Source organism: Strix uralensis, chromosome 5 (assembly GCF_047716275.1).
Source record: "Strix uralensis isolate ZFMK-TIS-50842 chromosome 5, bStrUra1, whole genome shotgun sequence".
Taxonomy (NCBI): Eukaryota; Metazoa; Chordata; class Aves; order Strigiformes; family Strigidae; genus Strix; species Strix uralensis.
The window spans coordinates 23,284,035-23,304,148 of record NC_133976.1 but is presented as its reverse complement, the minus strand read 5'-3'; the positions used below and the strand labels follow the sequence as shown (position 1 = coordinate 23,304,148).

General features: G+C 43.7%; 1 protein-coding gene across 2 annotated transcripts in view; it reads left to right on the top strand.

The window, feature by feature from the left end:
• Nucleotides 1–20,114, top strand: part of PLXNB2 (plexin B2) — a 262,562-nt gene that overhangs the window by 41,910 nt on the left and 200,538 nt on the right. Inside the window, exon 2 of one of the 2 annotated variants that reach the window (XM_074870095.1) lies at nt 4,803–4,876. The exons of the other annotated variant lie outside the window; for it this stretch is intronic. The gene's annotated coding sequence lies outside the window, so the exon portion shown is untranslated. The remainder of the gene's footprint in view (nt 1–4,802; nt 4,877–20,114) is intronic. 2 annotated transcript variants of the gene reach the window in all.

Below are 20,114 nucleotides of genomic sequence, written 5' to 3'. Positions count from 1 at the left end.
CAGGTGGTACATGAATTGGTTAGCAGAGGATCCTGCTTTTCGGAAGATGTACAGAAAGGATGAAAGAAGTGGAGTTATGCTCCTGGGGTGGGGGAAATGTTGATCAAAGCTGAGAGGTTGTAAGAGTTGATGAAGAAAAAAATCACGTTCTCCTTGAATATAGGCAAAACTTCAGGAATCCAGATTAGCCGAACAGCCTGAGACTTGAGGTGTTTTAAGCATGTCCTCTCTGAGATACCTCAAAGGGACTTCATCAGGAAAGGATGAGCATGCAGCTTCTGAAGCAGGTGCCCTCTGTTCTCTAGATCAAAAGATTATTTAATCTCTCTGAAAAACGTCCAGTGCCCGCTTTGCTTTTCAGCTGGTGCATGTACCAGGCAAAAAAGGAGCCAGCACTACCAGTAGTTAGAAACTACCAGTAGTTAGAAACTGGCCCCCAGCTCTGTGTGCCAGCACGCTGAAATGCACACTCACTGCCTTCGGGGCAGTGCCTGCCTGTGTTTGTAGTGATTTCTGTCCCTGCTACCCCACTGCTTCACAGTGCACCTCCCAAGATCTCCGGGGCGGAAGGCTGAGCAGCACAGTTGACTTGAACGCATTCTTCTTGCTTTTATACATTGCTTGGAGAATCTTTCTCTCGATCCTTTACTGTTACATATGGATGCTTTGAGCATTCAAAAATATATCCTTGTAACTCTGTGCCGGAGGGAAGTGCTAGTCCCACTTTAGAGATGTAGAAATGGGAGGCTGAACGATGTGGTTCCTCCAGGAGCTTGTGTGTCATGGACCCAAACCATCACCATGCCTTGGCCTTGGTACCCACGGGGCTGGTTTGCAGAGGGGAGAATAAAATATGGAAGTGGCTGAGGAGGTAACGGGGATAAGAAGGAGAAAGGTAAATGGCCGTGTTTGTGTCACCATGATACTGTGCCAGCAGCCGCCTCAACTCTCTTGCTGTGACTTGGCCAGGAGAGATGCCAGTGGGTGTCCAGCCCAGTGCTGACAGTCAGCTACTTATCTTTCCTGCTCTCCTGATCTGTTCTCACATGAAGAGTTATCCTCTGTACTGCTGGAGCTGGGCAGCTGCTCTCTGGCACACCTGAGGTGGTGGTTTGCTTCCAGAATTGCTGTGATGGCCAAAATCTGGCATTCCCAGGGCATGCAGCCTGGGCAAGTTGTCATGTCCACCCCCCTGCCTTACCCACCCCCCGGAACAATGTGGCGTGTAGTTTTAATAGTTTTTAAGTATTTTGGACTATCCTAGAACTGGCAGCCTTTCCTACAGACTGACTGGCTGGGGGTGGTGAAAGGTTGGTTGATGCCATGCAAGTCTGGCACCCTGAAAAGGTGCCTCTTTGCGTGATTTATCTGAAGAGCTTCTTGGAGACTGGCTGAAACCCCTCAATTCTTACAAAGTGCCAGTCTTTTAGGCTGGGCAATCATACGGCTCATCTTCCCCAGGAGAAAGGAGAAAGGTTGATGATCTTCAAGGTTTGACTCTGTAATGGGTATTGATTCTCCTGAAGGACATGCACAGGTGGACCACTTTTTACCCTGTAGCAGAAGAAAGGTCCCTGGACCCCCTTGTGGACCTGACCTTATAAACCTTACCCTGTGATACAGTAAAGGCCCTGGGCCTCCCAAGTGTCAACTTGAGTTTTAATTTTTTTTCCAAAATAGCAAAAATTCTGGAATGTGTGTATTTTGTGGTACTTTCGTCACGATCATCTGCTGACTGCATCTACACCGGCTTCTGGAAAAATCTAACTTGAGCTTATTTCTCATATGTTCAAGCCACCTCATTACTGCAGGGAGCCACCTGAGAAATGTGTTAATGGCCATATGCCAACATGCTCAGCTCTATAAAAACCACTGAGATGATCCTGCTCTGACTGCTGAAAGCCAGAAACAACTACCCTCTTGTCTACACCAGGAAAACTACAACTTGTTAATTTGCCATCGGCCAGCAGCTGCTCTCAGGCTGGCAGTGGTGGAACTGGTAAATGGAGCTCAGGCATATTTAACACTGTAATAAAACATAATTTAGAATTACAGAGCAGACTGGTAATGCTGCCTATTATCAAGGTTGTTTGACACTTCCCATTACAAGACTCTATTTTCAGCCGCTTACAAGTTTGCCAAATTTTAACAGCTTGCACTGAGATTTCTTTAACTCGGTGTCTGCCTCTTGCTGAATATTCTGTTGTTGTTGTTTAACAAGAAAAACCAGCATTTAGCCAGAGCAGCTCAGCTGTTTCTAAGGAGGACTGAGGAAGATATCTTGTTAGTCCTGTTAAATTTAGGTGACCTTTTCTTTTAACAGCTCAGAGGCAGGATTTGGCAAGAGGAGGGGAGCTGCTGTCAGAGGTGCTTGTGCTCTTTCTATGAATATTGACCAACATAAGCTGAAGTGCAAGTCCTCAAAACATTTCAGTTAACACAGGCTAGCAGGTCTTTAATTCGTAGCAGCAAATTTCCTCGAAGAGGTGATGCCTGCAGGCTGTGCAAGTCTGGTCCTTGCGGCGGGGAAGCCAGTTCTTACCGTGCCCTAGGAGCCCAGGTCTGCGCATAGGCACATGGGGACACATCGTGCCAGCTTCCCCATGGCTCCTGTCTGAGCTTGGGCCATACAGAGGAGGGGGCTAAAAGATTTAAGTGGGGCAGAATGTGATAGTGACCACGTGAGCAATTTTTGTGTGCTTTGGAGAGCTTTAAGGTGTGTGTAGTAGGCATGTGTAAGGTAGAGGCCCCTATAGATAACAGATGTGTGTACACCTATACATTGTTCATGGTATCTGTTAGCTTAATGCGCTCCTTATAACTGTTGTGTGTTAAGCCACAAAATTCAAGCCAATAATCAAATTTGTTAATAGTGCTTGTCAATGGGTTCTCTTTTTTTTTTCTTGATATAATGGTAGAAATCAAATTATTATTATAGAACACTACAGGCAATCAAAACTGAGTGACTTTTGCTCTTGTTCACTCTATGTTTTTCCTCAATAACATGTGGCGCTTTAGTTATTCTTTGCTTTTCTATAAAGACACTGTTGAAGTTGGGTGCTACTCCTGCCTGCATGTTACTGCAGATGCTGATGAGATTTTGATAGATCCCTACAGAGACACAGGTTCTGTCTTTCCCCTGACCACTGCCAGGGGGAAGAGAAGGCAGAACACTTAAGCCCCTTTAGCCAAGCAAGGAAATCTGCTTTTAGCTATGCTGCCAGACCACCGGATAGAGTAGCTATGGTCTAGCCATCAAAATTGCCTTATCTTTTCAGTTTTCTGTTAGCCTACTTACATGGAAATTGCAGGAGCATCTCATGGCTTGGCTTGCAGAGCTCCTAAAATCTGCCGACTCTGCATCTCTGGGTTGGCATACAAACAGCATTAGTCTTTATCTACTACATATCTACAGCTGCAAATAGTAGGGCAGCTGAAAGCCTACACCAAAGGGCTCAGAGAATCATGAAATCAATTGTATTAGTTATTTCCATGCAAACTGGGTTACAGTGGAGTTCAGCCATTCAAACACATGAGCTTACATTTAGAGATGAGGCCCAGCTGCAGGAAGACTGCCCTTAAATTTAAAAATAACATTTGAAAATTTAATTAAAACTCGTATCTTCATTATGCACCTTCTCAGTGCATAATGATATCAGGTTAAGACACCTTAAACCTAAGGCAATTTTGTATTTTTATAGCCACAATTTTTTAACAGGCAGTGTTTCTCCTGCTTCCCTGGTTGGCATGAGAAGCCCACACAGATAGAGGAAATCATGGAAAAAAAGTAAAACAGAATATAACTCGAAAGGCTGTCAAACACATGTAGTTTAAAAGAAATAGTGCCAAGATGTTTTCTCCTTTTTTTTCCTACTATCTGCTTTGTAAAACCATTCTCAGGCTGAAGGTGGATGGGAATCCTTTAATGACCCATCAATAAAACCACTTAGCAGAGCTGAATAGCAGCTGTGACAGGTGACCTTCCTTTTTTCAGAAGTGGTCTATTAGTTCTCATTATCTTGCCTCTAGGTCACTTTTGGGGGCCTTTCAAGGCCCCTTCTTTTTCTTCTCTGAAATAAACTGTATTTCTTTCCATCTGGAGATGAGTCCATGTCATTTGTTGGGAGAGTATGTCATTTACGGGAGATGCCTGTGGAAGAATACTTTGCTTGCGATTGCAGAAGTGCTCTCATTGAAGAGGAAGCTGAGGCAGGGGAGGAAAGGCAGTGGGAAGAGATGCCCTGAGCATAGCTGATTCAAATTGCACAGGACAGCAAAATGCTCATTCCTTGCCTAATTCTGCTTCATAATTGAGGCTGGTGGTGCGACCTTCCCCCTCTCTCCTGGGCATTGTTTGTAGAGCAGCTGAAATAATCTGCCTTTCCTCTGGCTACCTCTGTGAAGCTCTTCCATTGATTCAATTTTTCACTAAAACCATTATGAAGTCAAGAAATAACTGTTTGGAGCTCTCTTTTCTGTCTAGCAAAGGTGCTGCTAAGTGGTTTCCAGGTTTGTCTCCATACAGGTGCTGCTTAGTTCTTCCCAGCTCTCTGATTTCTGGGATTAGAAGAAGCAATTAAATTCTTTCTGCTATGGTGCATTAGCTAAGTTTGTGAAATTCAGTGGTTTTATATCTGCCAAACAAGAAGCTTTTTTAAAAGCCCTTGCATAAATATTATTTTTTTTCCTGTGGCTTGTTTTGTGCAACTTGGATCTTTGCAACAATGCTGGTAGATGATAGCGATGAATAAATAATCAAATCTGTTAGTAAAATGCTACATTTTGCTCTGATTTACTTGCAGATATTTGAAGTGGATATGAAATCGGGCAGAATTGATGTGGAAGGGAAGGGAGAAAGAGACAGCTTTTTACTGAGGTATCTGTTTCTTTGAAGTAAACTGAAATGTTATGCTGCAGTTTTGTGATCAGGACAGTGTGAGAGTGTCCATATTTCATGTTTTAATAGCAGCCTTTTCTTATCCAGTTTTGCTTTAGACATGAAAATGCAATTTCTGAGGCTTTATCAGGTAAAACAAGAAACTTTTCATGGAAAGAACTAGAAATGAAGTTTCTGCAGACATGTTTTCTTTTTTCTAAATGCTGACAAATAACTCCTGCCAAATGCTACATAAAGGAGAAAAAGAAACATATGGCAGTTCAACAGGAGTGAAAAGATGAGCTAATCCAGCATCCAACAAGTCTTTGGATGAGACTATAATAAAACCAACCAGCCTTTATCATGCTTGATAGCACCACTATAATTAGGAGTCTGTCACCATGTTCATAATGAACCCTTAGCCCTATTTTCTGGGGTTTATAGCCTGGTAGTAAGAGTCACTTTGGGTTGCAACTTGGCATACTAGAGCTCACTGTGCAGAAGGCTCAAATCTAGCGTGCAGGTTTTAAATAAACTGACTGTTAAAAGTTGGGGGGTTGTGCCAGCGATGAGCTAGTTGTGCTTATAATCTGTCCTAAGTGTTTAAGGAGTCAGTGTCTAATGTGATTTATTTGCCTTTAGCATGAAGAATATAAATGTGTGGTTCGGTATCCTGATGTGCTCTCCTAAGCTGCCATGTAAGGAATCAAGATTTTCTTTTTTTTTTTTTTTTCTTCTCCCTTGGTTTTGTGATACCTACATCTGCCCTTGCAGAAACCGCTGCTGCAGAGCTAGGGGCTAGTATTTGCTGTACTCTTAAAAATCTACTTGTAAGAAAACGCATTCCTTAGAAGTCAAGTTTTCAATCTTAGGGAGAAGTCTGGCAGACAAGGCAAAAATCCAGCCTGCTTCTTTCTCCCATCTTTCCCTTCATCCTTGAGGCTTAGTCAGCTGCTGGCAGAGGGTCTGACTGTGCAAGGAGGTGCCTTAGTTGTGTATGCAGGCATGCAGTTAATTCTGAATAAAGAGGTTGAAGCGTCAGGAAGTGTCCATTTTTTTCTGAACCCAGAATTATTGTATATCTAATCCAAAGTACCAGAAGCTGGAAGAAGCCCTCTTTAACATATCTTTATTACATGTTGTCCTCTCTCCCTTGCAGTGCTGGAGTTTCTCAGCACCTCAGGATGTCTAATGTAGCTATTTGAGAATGTCCACGGGAGAGAGGGCAGAGCTCTCACAACAGCATCTCCTCTGCAGAACATGCATCTAGTTATGAAAGGTCAAATATTTGTATGTTAAGGCTGCGGGTTCGGATTACAGCTAGATGCCTAATGAGATTTTCAGAAACATTGAGGCTCCCCTGCAGCCTTGTGTGCCAGACTCTTAAAGAGTCTGGCTTAAAAGGAATAACTAAGCAACCTCAATAACTTGAGCAAAACCTGAGTAGCTCAGTCCTGTCCCAGTATGATTCAACCTTCTGACTTGTATGTGAAAGCAAAGGTGAACTGAGGTGTATCCAGTCACATTTAATATACAGTAAATGTTAACTTTCCATCCCAAACACTTCAGGGGAGGCTTTGATGTTCATTTGATGAAGGTGAATAGGTTGGTGGAGGATTAAAGTTCATGAAGTGCTGCAGTAGTCCTAAGGCTAGCAGGGTGGGCAGCCAAGTGGTGCCTCTGAATTGTCATTGTAGAGAAGAGATTTAAAAACCACGCAGACGAGTGCTGGAGACCAGGGAGGGGGATGTCTCTCATGACTGCACCACCCCTGCCGTACTGCTTCTCCTTGTCAGAAAGTCTGCTGCTTTTCTGTCAAAGAGACCTCCCCAAAGCCTACATTTATGAATTAGTAAATCATAAATTAGCAGCTGTAGGTTGACAGTCTCTTCAGAGCACTATGCCAGGTTTTTCTTTCTCAAATGAGAGGCCGACCCGTAAAGGCTGTGCCTGTAAACTCGAGTTGAGAAATCCTGTCCCTTGAAGAGATGACATGCTGTTGGAGGACATCATGCCTTGTCTCTAGGCGAGATACTTCGAAACCCCATGGGAGCCCAGAACTGCTGCCTCTTGCAGATCCCTTGGCCCCAAGCCCCCGATCCCTCTGTATGCCATTCAAACCCTACTGGCACCCCTGCTGCCAACTTCTGACCTAGCTGGCCAGGGAGGACAATAGAAAGGAGAGAGTGGTAACATATGTGCCTCTATACACACACACTCTTGGCTTCCTCACCTATATCTGCTGGCAAGCACGTGGTAGGAAGCAGCTGCTGACACTACTAGTTGCATTACACTCTTCATTTGGGCCTTGTGCTTTCCAGCAGAAGCCACGGAGCATGGATTTGATCCAAACCGTGACAACCTTCTGCGGAAAGGAGAGACCATGTAAAGAACAAGGGACACAAGGCAGGCAGGGACCTCTGCTCAGCTCTTGGTGCACAGAGGTGCAAGACCAGGGCTTCTTGCATGAGTAAGGAAGGACCTGGGCAGACACTGCATCTCAAGGTAGTCTCTCTGGATGAATAGCTACTTGGAGTGGACATTACAAGAAAGCATGCAGCATATTCTAGCATACCTGTAAACAGAAGCATGTATAACCCCCAAGAGGAACGTGGTGAGTGAATAAGATTCATTCAGCCATCTTCAAAAAGCCACCAGTGCATAGAAACCGCTCATGCTAACAACTTTGATACTGCCATTAAAGACGGCGTCTTGAAGATTAGTGCATGAACATGGGAGACCTGTGTGAGTGTGGTTTTGATCGTTAGAAGAAAACGAGATACTAAATCAAAAATGTAAAGCTGATCACAGAAGTCACTGTACAACAATCTCATTGAAAAGAAGGCTCTTTAAAATTTCCATTAATTACAATATATTTGATCTCTTGGCTTCATCTTAATTTAGAGAGAAATGTGGAAGTACCTTCCACTTTCTGTGTCACAGCAGAAGCTTGCATAACCCTTCAACTCCTGGTGTTTTCAAACTACAGTATAAATTACAAAAGGAAAAGTTGCAGTTAATGTGGAAAACACAATCTGTGTCTATAAAATCATCTGTTTTAAAATGCCCATTTTATATTCTCCTCCAGAAGGTGTGACAGCTCAGCTTATTAGCAGGGCTTTTTTTTAAATTTGCATTGTTAAACATTTTTCTTAAAAAAAGCCCTAAAATGAAGGGGAAATCTTACAATGTTTTTCCTGTTTCTTTTTTTTTTTCCCCCAACAGCTGTATCACAATTCCTGTCCCTTCTGTGTGTATGTAATTCACAAAAATATATAGATACACATATTTGATGTTACCATTTCTTGGAACTTCAGAATTCATTAGTTGATGCTTAGCAGCAGCTTCCTCTTCTGTTACAAACTGCTGCTGAGTAAGGCATCAGCCAATCTCGGAAAAGCCTATTAAAAAAGATCAACTCTCAAACAGCAAGGATAGTCTCTGGATGTTTGTCTTCACTAAAACATACCAGCCATTCCTTTCTCCAAATAAGAAAATCAGTTGTTTGTCTTTTTTTTTAATATTTTGCTACCAAATGTTACTTAGAAAAAATGGCCCTTGCACTTTATCTTTGTGTGACCCATAGAACAAATACTTTCATAAAACTGTTTTTTTCTATTGCATTAATAGTCAAACTGTCATGCTTCAGCTATCAAGCTACAAGGTTTCATTTTTTCCTCACCCTTCTGGAGCTAATACTTTTTTTAAAATTGCCCAAAGTATAGTTTTGCATCATGGTTGTGCTGTGGAGACCAAACCTTTCTTTCCTCTGTTTGTTCTCAAGCTTCTGCGTTCCATTTTGAAAGTTCCCAGTTTTTGGCAACTTCTGAGTTTCACAAAACTATAGAGTGAAGGAAGAAAACAAACAAGTAGCAAAGCCAGCAGTTTTCACCCCAATGGAGAATGTGGGTCACACACTGTTGACTCTTCCAGGAGTTAGACATTCAGGGGGAGTGCTGTGCCATCATTCCTGGCCTGTGAGAAGTAAATGCTGTCTATTCACGGTGCATTTTGACTTGCTAGTAGATGCCTAAAAGTTTTATTATTCACTCTTATTCCAAGTGCCCAGAGGGAAAAGCTATTATTTCTTCTGTTGCTATACTCTCGTATCAGTTCAAGAGCTTTAAGTTCCCCATCGCTCTAGTACTTTCCCTGAGACTTTAGAAGGGGAAGTCTCTGCTACCCTGGTCCCCTCAGCCTTTTCTGGTCCTCCTGCCTCGCCAGCCACCTCCTCTTCCATTTCTCAGCAGTTCCTTATGGCTCTTCCAAAGAGCAGCAGTCTATACTTGGCATGATTCTTGCCTTTTTCATTAGTGCCATTGGTAAATTCATCATGGAGCGGTTAAATTGCCTGTGCTTATTCATTTAGTTCTGTTGGTTTTGATTGTAAGGAGCAGGAGACTATTGCTGTCTGTCTTCAAGCTCAGGAAGAGGCCACTGAGATACATTAGTCTCCAACTTACTTGAAAATACTGTGTTTTGCAAAACCAGAAATACCACAATTATTTTTAGCAGAACCCCTCATTTGCCAAAGTTGATGATTTAGGTTTTCCATTTGCCCAGGATAAGATTATTTTTCAAACCCATTATACATTTATAGTTATAGACATCCATTTAAAAAATGAGATCACTGAGTAAGGAAGCGGAGGAGTGAGCCCCTGCACTTAGTCAGCATGCTGTGCAGACTGGCTGTCGTAACATGATGTGAGAAGCCAGCGGTGCTCTCTCCCCAGAATTTTTTCACAGTTTGGCTCCTTCACGGTACTTACTGCTTTCTGCTCACCAAGAGGAAGGGTTGGGAAGCATTTCTGGGTAAACAGAATTATTTTTCAGGAAGAGTTTTGCTTGCGAGAAAAGAAGAAGGTTTTTACCTTTGCAGGAAAAAAAAAAAAAAAAAAAGAGAAAGAAATGTGTCCTCAGACCCGAGCAAAAGCAGACACTTAAAAGTGCTGTGGTGGATTGATTCAATGCAGTGTGTGTGTTTTGGATTTGTGCACACATAGTAACAAAAGCCAGCAAAAGTCTTGGGAATTTACTGAGAAGAAGTTAACACAGATGCCAAATCCATTTATCATTTCTTTGGTTACATGCCACTGTCCCTTATGACCTTCTCCAGCCTTGGAGCAGTGAACACTTTCTCTCCCAGTACATATGCTTGTTTTGTTTTTAACCACTTCCTCACCACTCCACTACTCATATGTTTTGTGGCACCAGCAGTTTTTCCCCTTATAGAGGGGCTAGGTGCTTTGCTTTAAGAAATGCAAGTATTTGGGGAGAGAATATAATTGACCCGAAAGCAGCTTTGGTGGATTGGGGTGGGAAGGGGGGTGTTGTTTCTTACGGGACTATTATAGTACACAGGACTACTCAGGATCTACTCCTTTTTCCAATTAGTAACTTCTGTCTTTCCTCTACCCTGTGCTTTTACCCACCCTGTTTTTCTTCCCCACCAACCCTTCCATTAGAAAGGGTAGGTTCCACAACCTCCCATCTGTTTGTGGTCTACCTGAGGAAGCTGGTATAAGGTTAAGTTCTTCCACAGCCTCCTCATGCAGCCCCAGGGAAGATGCTGTGCTTCAGCTGCCCTGTCTGAAAGCACAGGCAGTTCAGAGCTTTCTTGCACTTAAGTTCACTGCTTTTGCAGGCATTCCTTTCCATTACTGCTTGAAGATACAACACAACATGTGCTGCCAACATTCCCTGGCTAATGGTCAGAGAGGCTCCCCTTTGGCCGTGCAGAAGGACAGCTACTTTCATTTTTATTCTTCTCTCATCCTCTGAGCCGCAGGTGTTGACATCAAGAACTATTGGGCAGATCACAGCTCCTCCTCCAACCACAGCTCTGTCAGCTGTTCCCATGGTCAGAATTAATAGGGATAGCTTAAACAGTTTAAATTGTAGGTCTTCACACACCTGGCTGTTTTTGACAGAAATGGGTAAGGGAGCATCATCCAAATGGCTCCTCTGGCAGCTTTGAAGGTTGGTTAACTCCACAGGAGTCTGGATGAGCATTGGACTGAGAGTAGTTACTTCTTCGGTTGGTGTAGCTGGAGCTGGGAGATGGTGTCTGGACACAAGCTGTGACTAGTGCCTGTGACTTGCCTTATAGCAAATCATTTCCCTTAGGCTGTGCTTGAAGAAGTTGGGTAAGAACATAGTCAAGGAAGTGTGTGCTTCAAACCTAGAGTTGTGTTGTCATGTACATGCTTAGCTCTGTTATGTGGTCATGGGATCCAAGAGGATTTGTCATGGCTAGTTGCCACAATTTGCTCAGATATTTCAGAGAGGATGATCATTGAGCTCACCTCAGTTTAGACTGTGGTGGGTGGAGCACAGCAAGCATGTGGTTGGGCCTGACAACAAAACTCAGTGCTACGAGAAGTTAATCCACACAACATCCAGCTGATGCTTCCTGGAGAACCTCAAGATACAATGAATGCAGTTATTAACAGAGAATTAAGTCAGGGTAATGGCAGAAAAGGGTCTGTTGGTCTTCTCATAGTCTAGTTAGACTAGGATGCTTGCTCTTCCAGCGTGGTACAGGCATGTATGAATATGGACTTTGAGGAGGAGATGCTTCATGAAGCACTGTGAGCTGAAAGGCCACTTACATGGTGGTACTGCAGAAGGAGGAATTAGACCTTCTTCTGTATCCTTCATCAGCAAAACCAGAGGGAGAATTTTCAGCTTCTGTGGCTTCTCCTCTGTACCTGCTGAAGTTCACCACCACCACAAACTGCTTTTGTGGGATGAAATTTTTGGCCCATGAATGTATGTGTGTGTGAGACAAAACCATAGAAATACACCCCCTTCCTTTTTACTCTTTTAATAGTTTTTCACATACTTGATCCTGTGTATTTTTTTCCCCCATGTTTTGGCAGCTTTTTCCTGAGTTGAGTTGTTCCCATAAAGCACAATGTGGCAGCACAGCTGATGCTGGGCTGTGGGGCGAGGACACATAAGCAGTGGTGTAAGCAGAGTGCTGCCAGGACTTTGTTGTGAATCTTCAGCCTCATCCATATCTGTGAGCTGCCTCCGTGCCTGTGCTCTAAACTGGGTCTGTGAAGTGCTGCAAAAAGCACTTCCATGGAAGCAGTGGTCACGTCTAGCAGATGGTGTGGAGAGTGTAGGAATTAATCGCTGTAGGAGAAGGGGGAGGACTGGAAACGCCTCCAGTCAGCACTGTTTTCAGAGGATCCCTTCCATGGAGTAATACCCTAAAGCTCTGCTGCTGGTCCTCTCAGTGCCATGGTGTAAGAACTAACCCTGCTTTCCTCCAAAGCAGACTGATAAAATCTGCTTCCATTGCACAAAGCTTTTGTGGGGAAGGAGCTTAGTTTCCCTGTGGGCCCTAGCTGTAATTTGCCTTTCTTGCTTTCAAAAGTGTCTATTTTGGAAAATCTTCATTTAAGTCTTTGTTTTGCATGAAGCCTGCCTTCAGACTCAACAACAACAACAAAAAACCCATTAAGCAAGTGAAACTACAGGCTTGTTCTACCCTTGATTTGTAGTGGTGTTTACCGAAGACTGACTTTGACTGACAATCTCTCAACAGGAGAAAAACAGATCCACGCTAAAATATGCTCTTTTCACAGTTAGCTTAATGGGAAAATGAACTCCTTACATCTTTTCTTTCTCTCCCAGGTAAATCCATAATTAATTCAGTTTTGGTACATTCTTCTGACCAAACGCTTGCATTCTCAAATCTGCTTCATCTCCATTATGGTCAGGCTAATAAATCCCTTAATTTTGGAGAAGTAATTCAGAAGGCAGAATTTTGGTATTTTCTCTGGACCTTCATTTTCTGCCAATGTAATGTATAGTCTTTGAAGTTGCCAGCAGCATAGTTTTGGCCTCTACAAAAACCTATCTGAAAGGAGACCTGCTGTCATAGTGGCTTGCTTTTGGATGGAGTTTTAGGTAATGGCACTAACATAGTTCAGTCTGATGTATATTTAATAATATCCATGGAATTCCAATATCTGAAATTTGGATTGAGAAAACAGAGTGGGAATTAGCCTTGTCTGTCCCAGCATTGTCTGATCGTGCAACCTCCTATTGCCTTGTGACACCATCAGAGTTTCTAATGCAGACTTGGACACCGCTATAGTGAAATTAAATCTCCTGGCAGCATGCTTGCTTTTCTTAGGAACTGCTTAAAAGCAGGAGGTAAGAGGGCCTGCAGATACTGTAGTGGATGGTTTTTAGCCGTACGGCACAGCAGCTCTGGGTGTATTGCCTGAACAGCTGTTTTACAAGGCTCCTATTGCAGGGTCTGCACTCATTACCACCAGGTAACTGCTGAGGCAGCACATGGTTGTGTGTTTTGGATCTGTTTCATGCCTTATTCTCCAGAGGCAAGTCACTCTAGTTCGTGAACATACCTCAAAATAGAGGCAGTTGCTGTCCAATGAACATGTGTTACTTGGCTTAACATATGAAAACATTAGCTAGGGTTTTCTTATGCCTGTTGGCAAAAAGGTGTTCTTTTAAAGAAATGCCAATAATAATAAGAGCTACTTCAAATAAGGTCTGAGTTTCTTGACTATGAGTGGGAAATTATGTAGATTACCAACCCTGAGAACCCTCTGATACTCAGTGTCATGATTAGAGGGTGTGAAAGTCTATTTAAGGTCTTGACTAATTTAAACTACTTGAGCTCCACAGCAAAATTACTTCAGGTAATGCTTGACAGCTGTGTTTTCTAGCAATATGGGCTCAATATGTTACAGAAGACACAGTTTGTTTGCTGTTTGTGACCTTCTCTCATTTTGAAGCAATGCTTGCACTAATGACTGTTTTTGAGGAGGGGTAGTTTTGCCAGTTGTGTTCCAAGCTGAAGTTACCTGACTGAAGAGTGAATAGATGTTTTCTTTTTGCTGTGTGACATGGTCTTATTTGTTGGCCTTGGAAGATAAAATTGGAAGATAAGATGGCAGCTTTTTTAAAAGAAAAGTGTTTGGATTTTACACTCAAGTTTAAGAATTTTGTTCACTGTGTGTGCCTGTGCATATGATTTAAACCACATTTCTAGAACACACATGGAACGTATTTGAAGGCAAGAAGCATGTAATGTGTATGTGAACTGTAGTGTTACGGTTTTAACTGTGTGTGTATGCATATATATTATATATATATTACTGGATGATAATTCATCTCACTAAGATTTACCACAACAACCTTAAGAACTACTGCTGCTAGGAGAATATAATCCCTTGTGGCCCATCCAGCATTTGTGTTAAGAAGTTGTCCCTGCCACACTCTAGAAATCTGCTTTCTGCAGCCGCCTTCTCCTTGAACTTTAGAGCAGTTTAAGTCTTGCATGAGAACTAGAGTCTGTGGTCTGGAGACTTCCTTGAGTTCTTTACAGAAGACCTCATCTGCTTCTTCACTGTGTGGTCTGCATTAACCTCCCATCACAGTGCCACCCTTATTGGTCTCTCTTCTAATGCCAGCTATAGTGGTTTGAGCCCAGAGGGCAACTGAGCACCACACAGCCCTTCACTGACTCCCCGCCCCCAGCTCTGGGAAGGAGGAAAATTAATCAAAAGGCTCAGGAATTGAGATAAGGACAGTGATGTGTCGCTCACCCATTTAACAGTCACAGGCAAAAGACAGACTTGTTAGGGGAAGAAAGACAAGAACATCACTTAATTGAAACACTAACAAAACCAACACTTAACAGAGAGAATGGGACAGAGACAAGCGTTACCATATCTTAAGATGCCTCTCCCCATCCCTCCCTTCTTCCTGAGCTCAGTTTTGTTCGAGATATTTCTATCTCCTCACCCAAGGGGGGGGGGGGGGGGCGGGCGGGCGGTGGGAGGAAGCACTCTTATGCATTCTTCCCCCTGCTCCACATGACCCTCTCATGGGAGACAATCCTCCACAAAGTTTCTCCAGTGTGAGTCCTCCCCGCAGAATGCATTCTTCCCAAGATGCTGTGGCGTGGGTCACCTGTATGTGTTGCAGTCCTCCCAGTGCTACAACAGCAGGGGTTTCTCCTTCTCTCCTTCCCATAGAGTCCCAGCCTAGCACAGCCACCTGCTCTGGTGTGGGGTCTTCCACAAGCTACAGGCAAATCTCTGCTCCTCTGGTGACCTCTGTGGATGGCAGGGAGGGCAGCTCTGCCATCTATCTCACCATGGGATACAGGGGGGCTCTCTGCTCCGGCGCACCTCTCCCCCTTCCTTCTCCTTCCTTCCACTGACCTTGATGTTCATATAGGTGTCCCTCTCACAATTCTTCCTCAAAGTCATCCCTCCCACCCATACTCTCAGGTTTCCCTTCTTAAATACGTTATCGCAGAGGCACAGCTAGTTGGCTCAGCCTTGGTGCAAAGGCAGGTCTGATTTGGAGCTGGGGGAGCTTCAAGAACCTTCTTACAGGGGACCACTGCTGTAGCCCCCTCCCCTGCTACCAAAACCCTGCCACACAAACCCAGCACACCAACACACAAGCATTCACCCAGCCTATCATCAATCCCATAAACGAGCTCCACACGTTTGAGTAGCCCTTTCCTGTAAAGAGCAACAATTCTTCATTGCTCCATTTTGTTAGGTGGATTTCGCTTGTAGCCTCATTACTCAGGAGAGTCCCCATGGTCATAAAACCCAAAGTGCTGCCTGGGATACCAATCATGCAGCCAGACACTTATTTGCAGGAATTGTCCACTCCTACCTGGGCTTTTCTCTTTTGCCTTTGGGATCAAGGAGAGCATCATCTAGACACCCACCTTTGCTCATAGAGCTCTGTAGTGATTTTTCATGGCAATATCAGTGGTGCCTACATGGATGAGGAACAAGGGGTGATAGTTGGAGGGACAGGTGAGCTTCATTTGCCTTTCTACATTGTCCAAAATCTGGCACCCCACAAGTAAAACATCTCTAATGACAGCATCTCTTTGGTCAGTAGATGGGTTCCTTTGACCCCTGCAAGAAGGGAATCTCCAGGCACTGTCACTCAACCCCTCCTCATGGTGCTCATGCTCAATTCAGGCCTTGTGGGCCTTGAAACTCCACTTCATGGAGTTTGTTCCCCATCATGGGCTATTGTGGCACAGTACCAATCCTGTCCATTCAGACCTGAGGGCAGAGAAGGAGTCTTTGTCTTGCCCCAGAAGTCCCAAGCTGCCAGCTGCTCAGGAGTCTTCACCCACCACATGCTCACACATTGCCTCTCAATGTCCCTCCTTCCTCAGATTGTGTGGCTTGAGCCCTTGCTTTTGTATGACCGTGAAGACCATGTTTATCTCCTGTTCACCCTCTACTCTTCTTCTCCCACAACACCCTTGCATAGCTGACCAGTGCTCCATGGCACTGCACTTTTCCTGGGGGAGGCCATGGAGGAGGCTGGGGTCATCTCCTGTCACTGGGCTGTGGCTGCTGATTTGTTACAGTGCTATCTGCAATGACTGCTTCTGATCTAGAACCTGCTAATTCAGGGGGAAAGGGTGAAGTGCATAAGGGCCCTGGGCTTCTTGTAGAAGAAGGAAAGGAAAGGAAATGAAATGCTGCAGATTCCCCGTGGCACAGTGTTTTACCAGAGTCTCACTAGGACAGGAGGACGCAGTGTAGCTCTCCAGCAAAGGGGGCTGTGCTAGGCCAGAGGGATTCTGAGAGGAAAAACCCCACTAGGTAGCCAAGCTTGACTTCTCATAATGAGTGTTTAAAAAGGCTAGTTCTGGCAACGGTGAGAATATGTTTCTTGCTTTCTTGTCTCCAGGCATCCTATTAATGGGTTTGCTGCAGTGAAGGTCTCAATTTCAAGAGTATAAAAACTGTAGGGTTGATTTTTTGTGTTGTGTGTTTTTTCCCTACAGGGTGTGGTGATACCTTTTCTGGACTTTTTCTTTTTTTTTTCCTCAGTGCCAAAAAGAAACAAGTTCTCTAATTTTGATAAGTCACCTTTGCCATTAATAACCACCTTTGAGATAACTTTCTAAGCCACTTGAGAGTTCTCCCATGAAAGTCAATAGTCTTTTTGTTGTGGTGGGTTTTTTTTTAAATTGTGGAGTGCCTTTTCCTCATTCAAATACATACCTCAGCCTCATCAAAATATTAATAAGTAGGTTTTTATGCATAAGTATTTATTTCCAGACCCAATTTGCGTCTGTTATGGTTTGTTGGATCAGCGATTTCATTTTTTAATGAAAATTCTAAGGAGGTTTTGATTATGAAATGCAATGTCTCACAAAGAGCTATTAAGTTTTAATGTGTCAATATCTGCTTTTCTTTTAAATTACTTTTAAAACTTCATACCTGTTTAAAATTAGAGGAACTGCTGATAAATTAAAAGTCGCGGTGACAGGAGGCTTCTCTCCGTGTAACAATTTGAAAAAAATAATTAAAGAAATGACTTTTGAGTCAAATTCAGGCTCACAAAAGGAAGCAATGCTCTAGAGTAACATGCGGGATGATTCCTTAGACCTTTTTTGTGTTTAAAAAAGCCCTTGGAGGAAGTTGGAGGGGGGGCATTTTAAAAAACAATTACTAAGTTTAGTCTTACAGTCCCTCAGCAAGGCAGGTTGGTGTGATCCTTCTAGTGCAGGAGAGGAATTTCGGCAGAAGGATAACATTACCCAAAATCACATGGTGCGACTGCCAACTGGAATTGAAGCTTACAGCCCTTACTTGTGCATTTGAGCCAGTGCTCCCACATTAGCTCCCATGATGCCAGGGGGAGAGGAGGCAAAAGGGGAGAAATCTGTTGCTTATTTTGCCTTGCTTACGTTAAAAAGCTCTGTGCAGCATCATGGAGGAAGACACAGGAACAGCATGGCTATTGGTGAAAAAGCGTGCCCGCAAAGGTGGTGAGACAGTGGTTTACAGTTTGCTGACAAATGACTCGGTTTCAATCCATTTTAAGCTGGAAATAAAACCATATGCTGTAAGTGAACTGGATCCTACAGCTGTTCACCAGATTTGGGCTTTTGTAGTGCTGCCCCCCCTCCCCCCCCCCCGTCAGCCACTCCCAGAGCAAGGCTCTTGCAGCACATTGTCCCCAGACGGATTATTCAGCAGAATCCATTAGAAAACTGGCTCCACATTTGCCGGGGGTTTGTTGGCCCTAAGACTGGCCTGTCTGAAAGGAAAAAGTTGCTGGAAGATGTCTGGAGAGCTGCTGTCCCTGGGGTTGCCTGACTGTTTGTCAGTGTTGAGAGAGGGAGGGAGAGCTGGAGAGGCCATTTTGTGTTGCACAGAGCAGTCTGTCCTCCAGCCCCTGTTTGGTTGCACTGGGAAGAGAAAGATGGGAGAGAAACAAAAGTCTGAACCGTTGGGATTTTCCTGATTCAGGTGTTGGGGTTAAGAATGGTATTACAGGTTTGCCTCAGTTACTCAGATCTGTGTTTTATTAGACCCTTTTTTTTCTTGGTCAGGAAAGCTGGGTGATCTCTGTTAGTTCTGGCATCCTCTCACCCACCTTCTCCTACTGACTCTACTGCCTAAAGAGGTGGTCCTGCCTCCATTCTTCCCTGTATCACCTCTGGAGCTCACCCATCTGCACAGGGGGCCAGCTCAGCTGTCTCGTGGTCACAAACTTGCCAAACCAAACTATTTTTTTTTTGCTAGATTAGTGAGTCAAATCAGTTTATCCCTGAGGACCAGCTGCAGGAAGGAGATGGGACTTCATGGTGCAGGTTAAGGAAGGGAGAAGGCTATGTGCGGGCAGAAGGTCACCCTGCTGGGTGGTGTGGGTCAGCTGGGTCAGCTGTCTCAGAGCTCTGCCTGAAGCATTCTTTCTTGGGATCCCCCAAGATGCAAACTCAGTGAAGGTTATCTTGTAGAAAGACCATGCTAATCTCCTTCTGCCTCTCTCATCTGTTTTTCAATGTGGGATCTCTGATATTTCTTTGGAGGATATTCTTTACTTTCATGAAATTCTGTTAAAAGAGCCAGTCAAGCAGAAGAGGACAAATCGTTTTAGAAAACAAATTTCATTCATCCCGGTGCTCATAAAACCATTTGTGTTATAACCTGTAAAAATGAATGGATGTCAGAGAAGCTATTCCTATTTCCTGGTCCTGCGAAGTGTAGCCACTGTCAGCACAGGTGATCCCTCACCCTAAAATATTAAAGCCAGGGCTATGGCAAATAGTATTCTTCAGCTCAGTAATTCTGTATCTCACAGCAACAGCTTCCACAAGTTGCTAGCTATTGCAAATGTCCATGTCTTGCAGTAAAATGGATTTTTTAAAAAAATTATTTTATCTCATTTGGTCTGTTAATTAAAGTCAACAAAACTTGGAAAAAATATTTCAGGGAAAATAGAAGTCTACTCTCTGTGGGAGAATTAAAAATGAAAGTGTATCACTTTGAGGATGTGATAGTTTGTTTCTTGGGCAGAACATCTTGTGCTGAAAAGTATTTCAAGGAGAAGGTGCATCAGACTCCAGTAGGGTTACATGTTATTCTGAATTTGTACAGGAACTCAATCTGAATGCCTGAAAATCTTTCCAGGTATTTCATGGGAAAGATGCAAAATTCTACAGCAATGTTAGCCTTGTGCTGCTTAACAGTTAGACTGGACTTCTAGTCTTAGTCTGACAAGGACAAACAGGCTTGAACTGTGCATATTTACAGGGTGTTTTGTTAACCATCCTTCTTTTCAAGCAAAGATTAAAGAGCTAGCCAGACCCTTACAAGCTGCAGGAAGCATCGTTGACTAACCGTGTCAGGAGTTAATGAATACTGTGTCTCCTGCAGACACTGCTGTATAAAGAGATAACAAGAGGGAACACCAAGCATGCCACCTTGCCCATCTACTTACAGTAACTCAGCCAGCTGGTGATTAAAGCCATCTAGTTTCAGAGGGCACCAACAGAAATGCTCTGGAATTTCACACTGAATTGATTTAAGAAGTTACTGCTGCAGCTGTCAGCTATGTTTCTTTAGCAGGAATGGTTGAAGGAAATGCAAGTTGACTTCACCTCATTGCCGCTCACAGCCTGGTACGCTAACTTATGCTAAATATGCTGGCCATCCTTTTCCAGAGATGGCAACCTCCAGCAGAAGGGCAGGATTGACAGTTTGGGGTGGCATCTGCCACCAGCCATGGACTACTTGGGCTCATATACCCATACTGCATTAATTTAGGGTTATGAGACCGGTCTTTGTGGTACCTTGCAAAGAACTCCACCAAAACTATATAGATTGTCCACTCACATCAACAGAGAGCATGGTGCTTACTGGGAATTACATCCTATAGTAGATGCAATTGCCTCTTGCCTGGGGAGGGA